Source organism: Zalophus californianus, chromosome 4, assembly GCF_009762305.2.
Source record: "Zalophus californianus isolate mZalCal1 chromosome 4, mZalCal1.pri.v2, whole genome shotgun sequence".
Lineage (NCBI taxonomy): Eukaryota > Metazoa > Chordata > Mammalia > Carnivora > Otariidae > Zalophus > Zalophus californianus.
In genome coordinates, this window is record NC_045598.1 from 147,668,812 (window position 1) to 147,683,268 (window position 14,457).

At 41.6% G+C, this 14,457-nt stretch overlaps 1 protein-coding gene across 1 annotated transcript in view; it reads right to left on the bottom strand.

The window, feature by feature from the left end:
• Positions 1 to 13,261: 13,261 nt before the first annotated feature.
• The window catches only part of RUNX1T1 (RUNX1 partner transcriptional co-repressor 1), a 131,487-nt gene continuing 130,291 nt past the window's right edge, over positions 13,262 to 14,457 (bottom strand). Inside the window, 1 exon segment of the mRNA XM_027572929.2 lies at positions 13,262 to 14,457. This exon segment is cut by the window's right edge and continues 3,070 nt beyond it. The gene's annotated coding sequence lies outside the window, so the exon portion shown is untranslated.

Genomic DNA, 14,457 nt, shown 5'->3' on the forward strand with positions numbered 1-14,457 from the left:
GGTATCATAAATTGGATCTGAGATTGTTGCTTAGTGTTGTTTTGCCTTACCTTTGAATGGGGAATACACAGTCTGTGTTTGACACTTTCACAAAAAAGAGATAATTGGTATTACTTTTGTTGATTTAATGAGAATTTACATTTATCCCTTCAAAGTTATGCAATGCAATGCATTGGCATTAAGTTTCCATTAGATATTTTTAAATCCTTTTTATTTTTCAGAATAAAAATGTACATGTTGACATTTCAGAACTCAGTAGTATAGTTAGAGATAGAAATTATGACCACTTAGAGACCTTGCGTCCGCACAGTTTACAAGGCCAAGAAGCAATCCGAACTCAAAAAGCTGAGGTAGATTCTTTTTTAAACCAGTTTGCTTCTTTTAACCAATCAACCACCATAAAAACAGTTTAAATTTCCAGATGTAAGGATTTGTATTTCTGATAATTAGTAAATAAACAGAATCTGGTTCTCCTTGCAAAGAAGACATCTAAATGGCCAACAGACACATGAAAAAGTGCTCAACATCACTCAGCCTCAGGGAAATACAGATCAAAACCACAATGCGATACTACCTCACACCAGTCAGAATGGCTAAAATTAACCAGTCAGGAAATGATAGATGTTGGAGAGGATGCAGGGAAAAGGGAAACCTCCTACACTGTTGGTGGGAATGCAAGCTGGTGCAGCCACTCTGGAAAACAGTATGGAGGTTCCTCAAGATGTTAAGAATAGAGCTACCATATGACCCAGCAATTGCACTACTGGGTATTTACCCCAAAGATACAAATGTGATGATCTGAAGGGACATCTGCACCCCAATGTTTATAGTAGCAGTGTCCACAATAGCCAAACTATGGAAAGGGTCCAGATGTCCATCAACAGATGAATGGATAAAGAAGATGTGGTATATATTTTTACAATGGAATATTACACAGTCATCAAAAATTGAAATCTTGCCATTTACAATGACATGGATAGAACTAGAGGGCATTATGCTAAGTGAAATAAGTCAATCAGAGAAAAACAATTATCATATGATCTCACTGATATGTGGAATTTAAGAACCAAGGCAGAGGATCATAGGGGAAGAGAGGAAAAAAATGAAACAAGACAAAACCAGAGAGGGAGACAAACCATAAGAGACTCTTAATCTTAGGAAACAAACAGGGTTGCTGGAAGGGAGGGAGTAGGGAGATGAGGTAACTGGGTGATGGACACTGGGGACGGTATGTGTTATAATGAGCCCTGGGTATTATATGAGACTGATGAATCACAGACCTGTACCCCTGAAACAAATAATATATTATATGTTAATTTAAAAAAAGAAGAATCTGGGTCTCTTTCTGTTTAAGACAAGAATTGCCTCCAGTATGTGGCAACAGCCAAATCCAGTCATATTTATTCAGAACAAGCAGGAGTGTGAATTATGATTGTTCTTCTCATATATACCTTTGGGCTGGGATTGTATTCAGTGTCCAAAGAAACACCTGAGGAAACTCACAGCCAATTTAGATGGCAAAATTCTTTATTTTTAAAGATTTTATTTATTTATTTGAGAGAGAGAGATAGCAAGAGAGAGAACACAAGCAGGGGGAGAGGGAGAAGCAGGCTCCCCGCTGAGCAGGGAGCCGGACGTGGAGCTCAATCCCACGACCCTGGGATCACGACCTGAGCTGAAGGCAGATGCTTAACCGACTGAGCTACCCAGGCGCCCTAGATGACAAAATTCTAAGCAAGATGCGGGATGCTGCTGTATCCCAATTTGGGGACTCTATTTGTCAAGACTGAAAGAGTAAAATAGGGGGAAGACCAGCTAGTTGTTCACCAAATTGTATCCGCTTTCTTCCTGCACACACAGTTATATGATATATTTAAGACACAGGTATATTCCAAGCCTTCCTTGCACTTGGATACTGCTTTATGAGACTGTTCTATTCAATAGAATATGGGCAGAAGGGATGCATGACACTTGGCAGTCCTATCTTGTAGATCTCTACTATGGACAACCATTCATTGTTTGTTTGTTTGTTTTCCTCCCCATCTATTGGCTAACTGCAGGGGACTCCCAAGAACCCACAAAAGGGAAGAGATGAAAAGCAGAAAGATCTAGGTCCCAGAACTGCCACTTGGATGAGAAATGACCAACAATGAGTTGACTGTTGCCTAAGTATTAAATAAACCACGAATGTGGTAAGCCTCTGAAATTTTAGTGTTATTTGTTGAAGCAGTTATTCTACACTGACCAATCCAGCTAGTATGACATGAGGGACCAATGATGATCTTGATCATATTGTCTCCATTAAGATTCCTGAACAATAAACCAATAAGTAATTATCATTATCAAAAAATCACAAAAATCAAAGTGAATATCTACATAAACACTATAAGGAGAGCTTACTTTTACTAACCACTCTTCATATGCCAAATATGAAATTTGCAAAATATAATTTTGCTATCCCTATTTACAGATCGGAAAAATGAAAACCCAGATGATTAAATAACTGGGTCAAGATAGTCAATGAATAATAAAGCTAGGACTCAAATCTCACTTTGACCACAAATCCTGCACTGCAAAGCACTAAGCTCTCAGTTCTCACACTCTTCCTGTCTCTTCTGACAATCTTAGAATCAGACTGACCTATCTATTTTAACACATTAAAGTATGCCTATTGCTTGATAGGACTCATTACACTTGATAGTTCTGAATTCTGAACCTGGTGAAAATTACAGCTTTGAAATTGAAATCTGTAATCAAAGATCTTGCTTACAAGCAACATAACCCACTTAAGCTGGTTTAAATAGAAAATGAGTTTATTAAAAGCCGTTAAGAAACTAAAGGAACCTTCAGAGGCTGGAAGTCTTACATCCAAGAAAAATCCCCAAATTGCACACTAAGCCTTGCCAGTAGAGGCCCTTCTAGGCACAGACATGGCTGATAACACCATGGACACTTCATTTGTGTGTATCTTCACTGTCCCTGGGATACCTGCCATTACTGCCTGGGGAATGCCTGACAGCTCTCCTCCGTGTTCTGCTATTCTCATGAGAATACAGATTCGATGCAGCAACTACACCTGGCTCTTCATGATATCCCTTCTGAATAAAACCATTCCAGGAGAGTGCTTCTGTTTGGTAAAGCCTACTCACCATCAGAGGCTGGAAAACAGAGTTTTGGCTTTTCAATTTGGGAAACAGCCCGAACAGAAGTCTATTCATAAGATCCTCAGTGGCTACAGAGGTGACATATGTCCACTAAAATGGTAACCCAAAATCACATGGAGCCAAGATTACAGGGGAACAGAAACTATGCCCTTTTAGAGGAAGCTGGTTCACAGAAAGAACAGAGCAGAGGTCCAGGAAAAAAAAAAAAAAAAAAAACAGCCTGAGGAAAGACAGAGGTGCTGTATGATGACTTCTAAGTTTTGGTGAAGTCTGGCTGTCCTTGCTCAGATGGGTTTCCAAGTACTTTCACAAGAAAAAGATCTCTGCAGTACTTAAACAGCAAGCAGTGAACACCTTCAAAATGATGAATAAATAAGTCTGATAATAAGACTCTCGGAGAACAGAGGGAGAACTGTTGTTTTTTTTTTAAGATTTATTGATTTATTTATTTGAAAGAGAGAGAGAGAGAAAGAGAGCGAGCAGGGGCAGGGGCAGAGGGAGAGGAAGAGGGAAAATCTCAAGCAGACTCTGCACTGAGCAGAATCCAATGCAGGGTTCGATCTCACAACCCTGAGATCATGACCTGAGCTGAAATCAAGAGTTGGACGCTCAATTGACGGAGCCACCCAGGTGCCCTGAAAATTCTGTTTCAAGTGGATTTAGGAACTGCTCTTAGATGGTATATAAGACCAGGGAGTTCTCACAGCCTACACACTTGCTTTGAATCCTGGCCCCACTGGTTTCTTATTGCCTCACTATCTTGTAAATTCCATGAAATTATGAGTCATTTGCATTCGTGTCTGTGCCAGTTACAGGCCCTGACTTGACACAGAACTTAGCAATTAATATTTGTTGAATAAATTCTTTCAACCGGTAATAGCAAAAAAAAAAAAAGGATTTTATTTATTTAGATTAAATACAATGTACAAGTGACTCCTTAGCAAGTGGGAAGATAAATGCATTGACAATATGGGTTTCCAAAAACCCAAGCTCGAATGTATCATTTCTAGAAGGGTTGCTTTAGAGAATCAATTTTGTATCATTTTTAATTGCCACACATGCACAAATTGGCCTCAAAACACCGTATAATGATTATGGTGGCTATATATCACATTGACTGTGACATTGCCTCTCCCAAGTCCAGAGCTAGTTAACATATAATAGGGTATTCACTACCACTCTTCCTTTTCAATGTTTGTGTCCAAACATTGTTTCTTAAGTAGTAATATTGATCATATTGATTAATACTCCTGGTAGAAATGATGAAAAATTATCGATTTGCTCTTGTAAACCTCATCTCTAACTACAATATCTGGAGTGTTGCTTCCTTGAACTCCATAAGAGCTCTCTCCTCAGACCTCTTCCATTCTTACTGATTACATCTGCAGATGGAAATCAGGTGTGAAAATCCATTAAGACGCCTCACAACAGGACAGACTTTGACTCTTATTGAACTCTCATGTTCTCTCTTCCTTAATTAAGGCACAAGAACATTTTACCATGGAGAGAGAATGACTTAGATTATGGATCTTATTCCTTCTAATGGCATGCATTTCACCCAATTGGGGGATAATACATTTCTTACTTCATTGCTTTGCAAAGAGCCACTTACCCAGTTCTTCCAAGGGAAGAATAAAGAGCATGATTTTACTTATAAAGAGTGCTCCGTTATCCAGGCTACAAAAGAGAAATGAAGTATACAGCTGTTCCCCCAAATTATAACATGTTTTTTCACTAAACATTTTAAAACCCAAATAAAGAATAGCATTTAAATGAGTTAGCAACATAGAATCTTATTTTAGAGCTAGAAAAACCCTTAACGTTTGCAGCACAAAAAAGCAAGAGTGCAGGCTTTGGAGTCAGATGGCCGGGATTCAAAGGCTGGCTGTGTGACCTGAGGCAAGTTAGAAGACCTCCTGCGTCTCCGTATTTCCTCAGGTATCGTGACAATGATAATGATAACTCTTTATAAAAGTAAATCATTAAATACACTCAAAATAAATTTAAAATACATGAAAATAATAAAATATCACAACTATAATACCTCATAGGCCTTGTGAGGATTTACTGAGATGATGCATTACAACACTTGTTAGCACTCAATCAATACATGTTCCTGATGTATACATTATTTTACAATACATACTCTGTGCATTTCCATCTTAGGAATAGCATGCAAAAAGAAAGCCCAAAATACTTCTCATAACCTTTCCTGATCGTTTGTAATGAGATGAATAAGCCTCAAACTGTATTTTCTAAAACCTTCGCTGAGATTGTGAGGTAAAAGAAAAAAAAAATCACTTATCTCTATGGAGAAAAAGAAATGCCAAAACACAGAGTTGCTCCAGACGGATGGTCGTTTAGTACAAACACGCAGACAGGACAGTCTCTCGGTGTCTGGAGTTTGCCAACTTCTTTCCACTAAAATAGTCACAATAGCAGGGCCATTAGGTGAGGATTCAGCCTACAATAGTTTATTTAGCTTTTGTTGATTCTGAAATGTAAATGATTAGTAAGAATGAGGACAACAAGGCATTATCACTAACATCCAGGATAAAGGCTGGATCTACCAACTCTACAGAAATAGGTACTTTATAAGCAAAAAAGAAGGGCATTAGGAATTGGAAAGCCCAGCAGATGCAAATTAGATTGCATTTTTCAAAATAGGGCTGCTATCATTTTCAATGACTTTCCAGGGAATCAGGCAAGAAGGAAGGAATAGTAGAGCATTTTCTGCTCCTTACGAATTCTGCCTTCTGCTTGTTTTTATATTTAGATTTTTTTTAATGCATTAAAAATGATAACAGCAATCAATTCTTGGGTCCTTACCCTGTGCCAGCCATTCTGCTAAGTACTGTATGTGCATTATCTCGTTTAATCCCCACAACTACTCTACGAGAAAGCCAATTCATTTTTCTAATATCACAAATGAGGAATCTGAGCACAGAAAGGTCCTTGTCCAGGGCTGGTAAATGGTTCATCGGTACTGCAAGTGGATCCAAAGCTGGGGTGTTAACCACTATGCAAACTACCTCTCAATAAGAACACACTAACTGAGCAACCCCAAGACTCCCAACTACCTTCCCTACCCTGAAATTCCAAGTCTAGTGCATGTACAGGGGCTGGACGAGTGGATGGGTGGATGGACCGACTCCATTCTTTTCCATACATTCCCTCCCATTGCCAGATGTGCACCCGAGGCTATACTTCCTAGAGGCTAGCTTTCTCACTTGAAGCTGGAGAAGGAGAGCAGCTTGCCATTGAGAGGTTTGCCTTAGAGCTCCTGATGCTAAGTCCTGGAAATCATGGCTGGCCAGCAATATCTCTTGGAGAAAGCCACCCCTTGAAAACTGTGCCTTCATCTAAGCCAGGTACAGCTATAGCAGCCACTGTAGATGTTACTGATTTAATCCACTCGGGAGGCATTCAGTTGAAGATAGGTAGTATGCCACGTAGGTAAGCTTCGACATCAGTTCTGAGACATTACCAGGCTTTTCTGCTCATTAGCTTTATAATGAAGAAGAAGTATTTTAACTTGTTTGAATCTCATTTGTAGTATGAGGATGGTGTAATATTTCATTTACTCCAAAACACACCTTCTCTGACATTTTTGCATATCTGAAATTTGAGGTGTTTTACAATGGATGGCATCTCCCATTCTCTGCTGGGCAAGAGGCAGTGGTGACATATTTCTTATCACCTGCACGCGTGCAAACAAAATTCACGGGATGGGTGGCAATGGAGACAACAGAGCATTTGCTACATGGACCTCAAAGTATGCCAGGAGTACAAGACCAGTGTGCTGATAACGTGGTTAGAGACACAAAGCATAAACACATAAAATCTTCACTATGAGCTCATTTGCAATTCATAATACAGTCTCCTCTGCTTCCAAAAATTAGTTGGGCCAAAGAGAGGTGAAATATCTTGTCCAAGTTCATACGTTAGAACAGACTTGGGAAAGTCAGACTAACTTGGGTGAGACAGACTTGGGATATAAATCTAATCCTGTCCTGTGTTGTTCTTAGCCACTCTCTTGACTTTCCAAACTGCCCATGAGAGTGAAAGCAGCAGCCACGGGTCTAAGTGTGAGGAGTTTGTGAAGGGACTGATCTTGTTCATGCTACAGAAAAGAATGAAGTGGGGTCGGGGGGCCAACAGCGACTTTTTCCACTAGAGGGAAATATCAAGAGCACTCCAGTGGTAAAGAGGTTGTGGACAAAGGCACAGAGGCTAGAGGAAGAAAGCTAATTTATCCATAAATAAATATGGCCTGCTGGCAAGGAGATTTGCCGAGGACAGTCGTGGGATCTAGAAGTGGAAGGAGAGAGGGTGACTGATTACAAAGAGCCTGGAATCCAGACCATGATGAGCAGCCTTTATTCTGGAGACAACTGAGCTGCCAAGGAAGGTCCCTCTCTGAATTCATCAAAACTTAAACGTTGAATTTGGGGAAGACCGTCAGTTAGACTGTTGTGGTAGGTGTGCCTTTGGAGATGATAAGGAGCTGACCTTTGTAAATGAAATACAAGGGAATAGACGGCCAAGATTTATTTCCTTGTGAAGTCCTGTTTATGATAAATGTGATAGATGATAGGGGAAAATATATTATGGAAGCTCTTATGAATAGATGTCTTTGTGAAAGTGTTCGCATAAGTTTGGGGAATGTGAGAGTATACGAAACTACCTTATTATTCCAATGCGAGACTTCGCAGATCCTTTAAGGGATACAAATTATAACGTTGCCCACGTGTGGATCACTGAATGCTTTTTACATCTTTCCCCGGGGGGTGCCTGCTAATGGCTTCTGGAAGCAGAGTTCCAGTGAACACAGTTTGAGAAATGCTGAGTTACTCATTGACCAAGCTACAGTTCTCTTATTAGTGGTTTCTTTCCAGCCTGGGATTATCAACCTAAGACCTTTTACAAGCATATTTTGTATTTTGACCCAGAACCACAGGTGACCAAGTTACTGAAAGTAACTTAGATGACAACATTGTAAGAAGAGTTCATGAAGGTACATGAATATTCTAGATAGTATATGCAAGGTGTGTGTGTGTTATGTGTGTTACACAAGTGTGTGTGTATGTGTAGTCCTTATATTCAGTTCAATTCCACAGTGATACCTGGTACCTACTTTATGGAGAACATGTTAAATGGTAGTCATAGTAGAAAGAAGAACCTCGCTAACATCTTTCAAAGTCTTTGCTAACAGAGCAAAAAGAATGTATCACTTGCTATCCAAATGGGCAGTTTGCACTTACCTTAATTTTACTGTCTGTGACTTTGTCAGCAAAATGCACAATTGTAATAAGTGGAATTGTAAAAGGCTGCTGTTGGTTTTTTGCAGACTCTCTATCCTTCATCACATGCTCAGAAGATAGGTTTTAAATAGCAGTATCCACCGTCTAAAACAAGTTTGCAACAAGTTTAATTGGGAATACAAAAATCTTTCTCTTTGTCAAAGACAATATTGACTTTCATTTTCAAGTAAGCAAGGAATCAATGATTTATTTACTTTTTGCACACACAAGAAGTAAGTCGAGCCATCACCAGTCTCCTAAGAAATGCTATTATTATGAAGCTCTCCCTCCCTTCAGAGGGTGGGGTGGCGGGGCGGGGGAGGGGGGGGCACAGCTTTATTTCTTACGTTTCAGCGAAATTCTGGAGTCGGTTCCTGCCCAGGCATGCCATGTTGGTGTGGGCATCTGTCCCTATACTCGTGGGTCACCTCTGCTAGGAATGTTCTCTTGGTCTGTCTTAGTCCGTCAGGGCGGCTACAACAAAATGCCACGGGCTTGGTGGCTTCTGAACAGCAGAAATTTACGCTCACATTTCTAGAGGTTGGAAGTCCAAGATCAGAGCATCATCATCAGATGAGAGCCCTCTTCTGGGTCGCATACTGTATCCTCACTCTGTGGAAGAGCTGGGGATATCTGTGGAGTGGCTTTTATAAGAACATTGATCCCATCATGATGGTTCCATCCTTGTGACCTAATCACTTCCCAGGGCCCCCACCTCTACTACCGTCAGCTTGGAGGTTAGTTTTCAACATATCGATTTGAGGGGAACACATTCAGACCATAGCATCTTCACACCTTTTTTGTGGCATCTCCTTGCCCTCATTCCTGTGTTGCTCCTTCTGAGAGCATTCCCTGAAGTCAAGACAGACTCCCCCCAAATCGAGTTATTAACTGAACTGATTGGGAAACCGTGGGGCCTCTGCCCGCATCCTGTGGTGACCACGCTCTTGCCCCAGCCCTTCGGTCGCATACGTGTTCTCCTTCAATAAGCACAGGATCACCATGACTCCACTGTCACCATCAGTGGTCCCTAAATGTGGCTGCAGATCTCGCTTACAAGAAAGCAAAAATGTCTCGTGTTCCCTGTATGGCCCTGCAGATCCTGCCTCCTGCTTAACTTGACCTCAGCCCTACTGCCCGCTTCCACGTCCTACCATTCACAGTTCCTCAAGCCCTTCAGCTCGCTCCCATTTCCCAGCCCCTGCACCTACTCGCTCTGCGTGCTTGGCATGCTCCCCACTCAGAGGTTCATGTGGCTCGCTCCACATCCAAGTTTCTTCTTCAAGGTCACGTCCTTGGAGGGGCCTTCCTGCAGTGGCCATCCTAATGAATACAGGGCCACTGTATTCCATCACTGCTTATGGCCCTATCTTGCTTGATATTTCTTTCTAGCACTTGTCAATAGCTAAATATTTATCTAATTACTTGTTTATCTTTCTCTCCTACCAGAATATAAGCCCCAGGAGGACAGATATTTATCTTATTTACAAATGTCTCCCTAGAGAATCTGACTCTGGAGGTCAGCAGGGAGACCCAGAAATCAATTTTTAGACAGCCCAGGTCATTTTGAAGCAACTAAGGAGAACAACATTTGGAAGGCATACATTGACATCAGATTTTCCCAAGGTGGTGGTGGTCGTTGGTGGTTTATTTTGTTGTTGCTCATTTATTTTGTTAGTTTTAGTTTTAGTGTTTTTTTCTTTTCTTTTTTTTTTTTTTTTAAAGAGAAACCTCTTTCTTTCCCAAGCTCAGAAAGCCCATGACTCAATGTTGTGGTGATCTGCCAGGAATCATTTAAATAGTAATAATGAGAGCTGAAGAGGGTAATGGAAAGTAAGAACTCCCTAGAGAGATGGGATAATCTCTCAGTAATTGAGACATGATTGTATATTGAAGAAAGTATATGCTAACCAGTTTGCTGAACCCCAGCGTGTGAAGTATGATCATGATCACATTTTGCCCATTTTCATTCTCAGCTCCTGTCACAGAACATTTATGAGGCACATTCCCTAGTCTCTTCCCCACCCTCCATGTCTACAGTATCGTCACCACTTCCTCTTAAGTGGCTTGGTGGATCATGTTGACACCTTCAAGGGAAGTAGGATGTAACCTTTGATTGTGATATCAACTGCTTACGTTAGTTTTTTCTGGGGCAGAAGTAGCTCTGGCTGAGAGGATCTGCCGGATCTTGGAGATCCCTGCACTGTTGGAGCGACTCAGGGGCAGCAGGTTGCCGACAGACTCGCTGGCACCTGGGGGCCATATTGCCTAGGCTTTGGTTCTGAGAGAACAAGGGTGAGCTGGCCTTTTCAAAGCTTCACAGAGGAGCCTTCCAGGAATTGTAAGGAAGGCAGGCGGGTATGGTCTGAAGAAGAAAGTACTAAGGTAAAAGAAGGGAAATGCTTCCAAATATAAAAAAGTCTGCTGTGTACAGACCTAGGAGAGGAGACAGAAGACCCAAAGAGAGGAAAGAAGCCCAAGGCAAATGGGGCAGAGGTGGGACTCCAGATCCTAGAGGCGCCCTAAGTGGTCAGACCAGAGCCTGTGAGGTCCCGGCTACACCGGTTTTCGCTCTGGGCCGATCGCTGTCTGAAATCCCAAAGTATTTCCCAGTATCTTGCTGGTGGTGTCCTACAGGAATAGGCGAGAACTGTAACAGTTGTGTGTTTGTCGCCGATAAGCATAGTCATCCCATCACACAGTGAACTGAGCGGTGCCCTCACCCCTTTGGCATTTGTGTCCTCTGACGTTTGGAAGCGGCGGTCACACCGCCTCGTATCCCCGTCCGATCAGCTGCAAATGGTTTGATCTTCCCTCTTCACTCCCTCAAGCAGTTAAATCATTTCCCTGGTGTTCTGTTCCTCCAGCCAATTTGTCCATTTCTGGGAAAACCGGCACCATATCATTCTAGCTGCAGACTCACAGTTGTATTCACAATTAATATTTATGGAGTGCTAACTGGGTGCTTGGCCCTGCATGAGGCCCTGAAAAGGGCTCCAGTTGCCACTGATTTATGTAGGGACCGCCATGGTGTCCAGGCAGCTGTATGCTCCCCACTGTCTCAGATTCCCACTGGGTCATTTATCTCTTTCTTGACAGTGCAGTACAGAACTCCAACAACAGAACACTGGCATTAAGAACTAAGAGCAGATATTCTTTCTCTTACCGGTCAGAAGATTTCCCCCAATTCAAATGTGATTTTTATTAGAGTAAAAGAGACAATTTTATGGTCTCGATCTTAAGTTCTCGTGACGCCCCATATATAACGTTGAAGAGTTTTCAACAAATGTTACCTGCACTTGAAAATTCCAAAAGTGAAGAAGTAAAGAACTTGGTCCTACATCCCTGCTTATATGGATGGAGAGGTGAGATGGGGAAACAAAACAAAACAAAACAAAACAAAAAACCCCACTGTATTTGTCTGACTCAGTTTCCCCAGTATGACTGAGAACAGACTGACCAGGGACAGATTTGAGCAAATACAACTTTATTTATTCACCTTAGAGTAAGGGTATACACCCCCATACAGAATAGTGACCCTTTGTTCTTTCCCTCCCCACCCACTGCAGAGAAATAGCTGTATGTTCTTTCATGGCAGACACATTCTTTTATAATATCAAATACATCATTAAACACTTCTAGAAAAAATGGGGTCCACCACCTAAAAGTCTCTAGATTTGCTCGTATTTTTCATATAAACTACAAAGCATTTCCCATTTGCCCAACATATCCATTCGCATGAAAATGTCACAGAGGTGTTTTCAAGAACTACTTAGAAGGGAACTATTTCAGTGGGTCCCATTTCTGTTCTTGTCTGCTAGTTTCTGGCCTGTTCCACTTTGAAGAGAAAAAAAAAAGATACATGAACATATTAAAGGATAGGGAATTTAGATCAGGCTGGTTTGTCTTTTGTGAAAATAAATCACTGAGTATCCAACCCTATTGGAGATGAGTGGGTTTAGAGGTGTCCGTTATTAAAATATTTTTTTCCCTGTTTCTGGAGTATGAAATGTGAGAAAAGCCACATTTCCCTGGAAGACAGGTCTGAGAAGCCACATCCTGGGGGCAGGAACCCCGCTGGCTCATGGAGGAAGCTGAACGGATGGTCGCAAGCCATCCTCCCACTTAACCAGCATTTACTTTCATGCCCTCTCTCCAGGCACAGCTTTTTTTTTTTTGCACAGGCTTGGTCCTCCTGTTCTTTGCAACAATTTTTTGGCCCACAAAGTCGAGAACATTCAGAAGGAAAAGAAATTGCTGCTACAATGTGGTACATACATTACTGAACAAAACAAAACAAAAACACGAACCAAAACAGAACCCAAATCCTGTGGTTCCAAAAATGACACATAAAAATAAGCAGGGTTCACGGGGTGGGGGCAAGAAGGATTAGGGCTTCAAGCTCTGACCAACTTTATAACTAGAGCACGTGAAAATACTCGTCACACGGGAGGATTCGGACGTCCCGGCAAAGCTAGAGCCTGCCACAGCCAACGGTAACAATGGACAAAAACCAGAGTGAAAATGCTGGCTATGCTTTATTAAACAAGGACGACGGACGAGGCACATGGAAGCAAGCTCTGCCCCAGCAGGTCTGCCCCTCAGGTGTGCCCAGGGAGCCCAGCACCACAAGAGCCAGAGCCTCCTGAGTTTGGGAGGAACCTCTCTGGAGAGGTCGACCAGTGTAGGCGTTCATTTCTAATTTCATCAAAATACAGCCAAGGGGCCTCTGTGGCCCCGCGCATGCAGCTGCTAACTAACCTAAGCCCGGCAAGGTCTCGGCTCCTCTGGAAAGATGTAATTCTCCCTCCACACCTCTTGCCTGGGTGGCATCCCGCTGAAACCAACCTGACCTTTGGCGTTGTTCTGACATCATTCCCTATTCACCGATCATGGATAGGCCAGTTCCTGTTCCAGAGGCACACTTCGGAGCTGGACGGTTACAGATGTGCTTCAGCCCCATGGAAGTTGGGGGGCAGGGCAGTCATGGCACACAGAGGAGAAGGGAGGCAGAGAATACAGATTTTTTTTAAACTTTTTTTATTACACAGTAAAGAATACAACAATACCTGAATCATACTTTAAAGATTCACAGGTTGACAGACCATACATTACAGTCCAACTAAGGAAAAAAGGATAAACAAGAAACCACAGTTCAGACATAGTAGACTTAAAAGCTCAAGAGTATGCTGACGAAAGCATGATGCCTAGACCCCGCCCCCCAGTGTTAGTCTACCATTAACTCGTGGTACATGTCTGAATTAAGTATTGCACAACAACTTTAATTTTTCACAATAATGTCGCAGAACCCAAAATAATATTTAAAAAAATTACTTTAAATCTGCATTTCAACAGTCTCCAATTTTTTTTCTGTCCCTTGAGGAATTCGGACAATATGGAGTCGCTTTCTTTCCCTAAGTATTCCAGACGTAGGCATGCTTTGCATAAGTAAACCAGCCTTGAAATTTTTAAATCCCCAAGACATGCACCTACACATAAAAAAAAAAAAAAAGAAAAAAAAAGTTAAGAAAGGAAATTTAAAAGACAGGTGGCCCTGTCACACACAGTCTCATGACAGAGAAAAAGAGAAAGAGAAAAGAGTCAGAGACAGAGATAAGAGATAGAGGACGCCCTATTCCTATCAGCGACCACCATTCAATTCTATCCAATGAAGATAACTTTTTTTTTAATGTGTTATACCTACAAATTATACTCTCACATAGCCTGTATATAAGTGACAAGCAAAAAAGGAAAGTAACAAAAGTTTTCTTTTCTTTCTCTTCTTTAGGTTTATGAGGTCTGCATTGTTACCAAGAAGTGATATGGTTTGCAGCTGTATGAGCTTAACTTTTGGTATCTTGGTTCTTTTGTGCCCATTTGGTTTGACTAGACCAGTTTTTGTTAGCTACTGGTGCAATATACATGCTGTCAGAGGTAGAGTGAGACTTTTTGCCACTGAGGAGAATGTAGCAAAACAGGAGGAGAGGGAC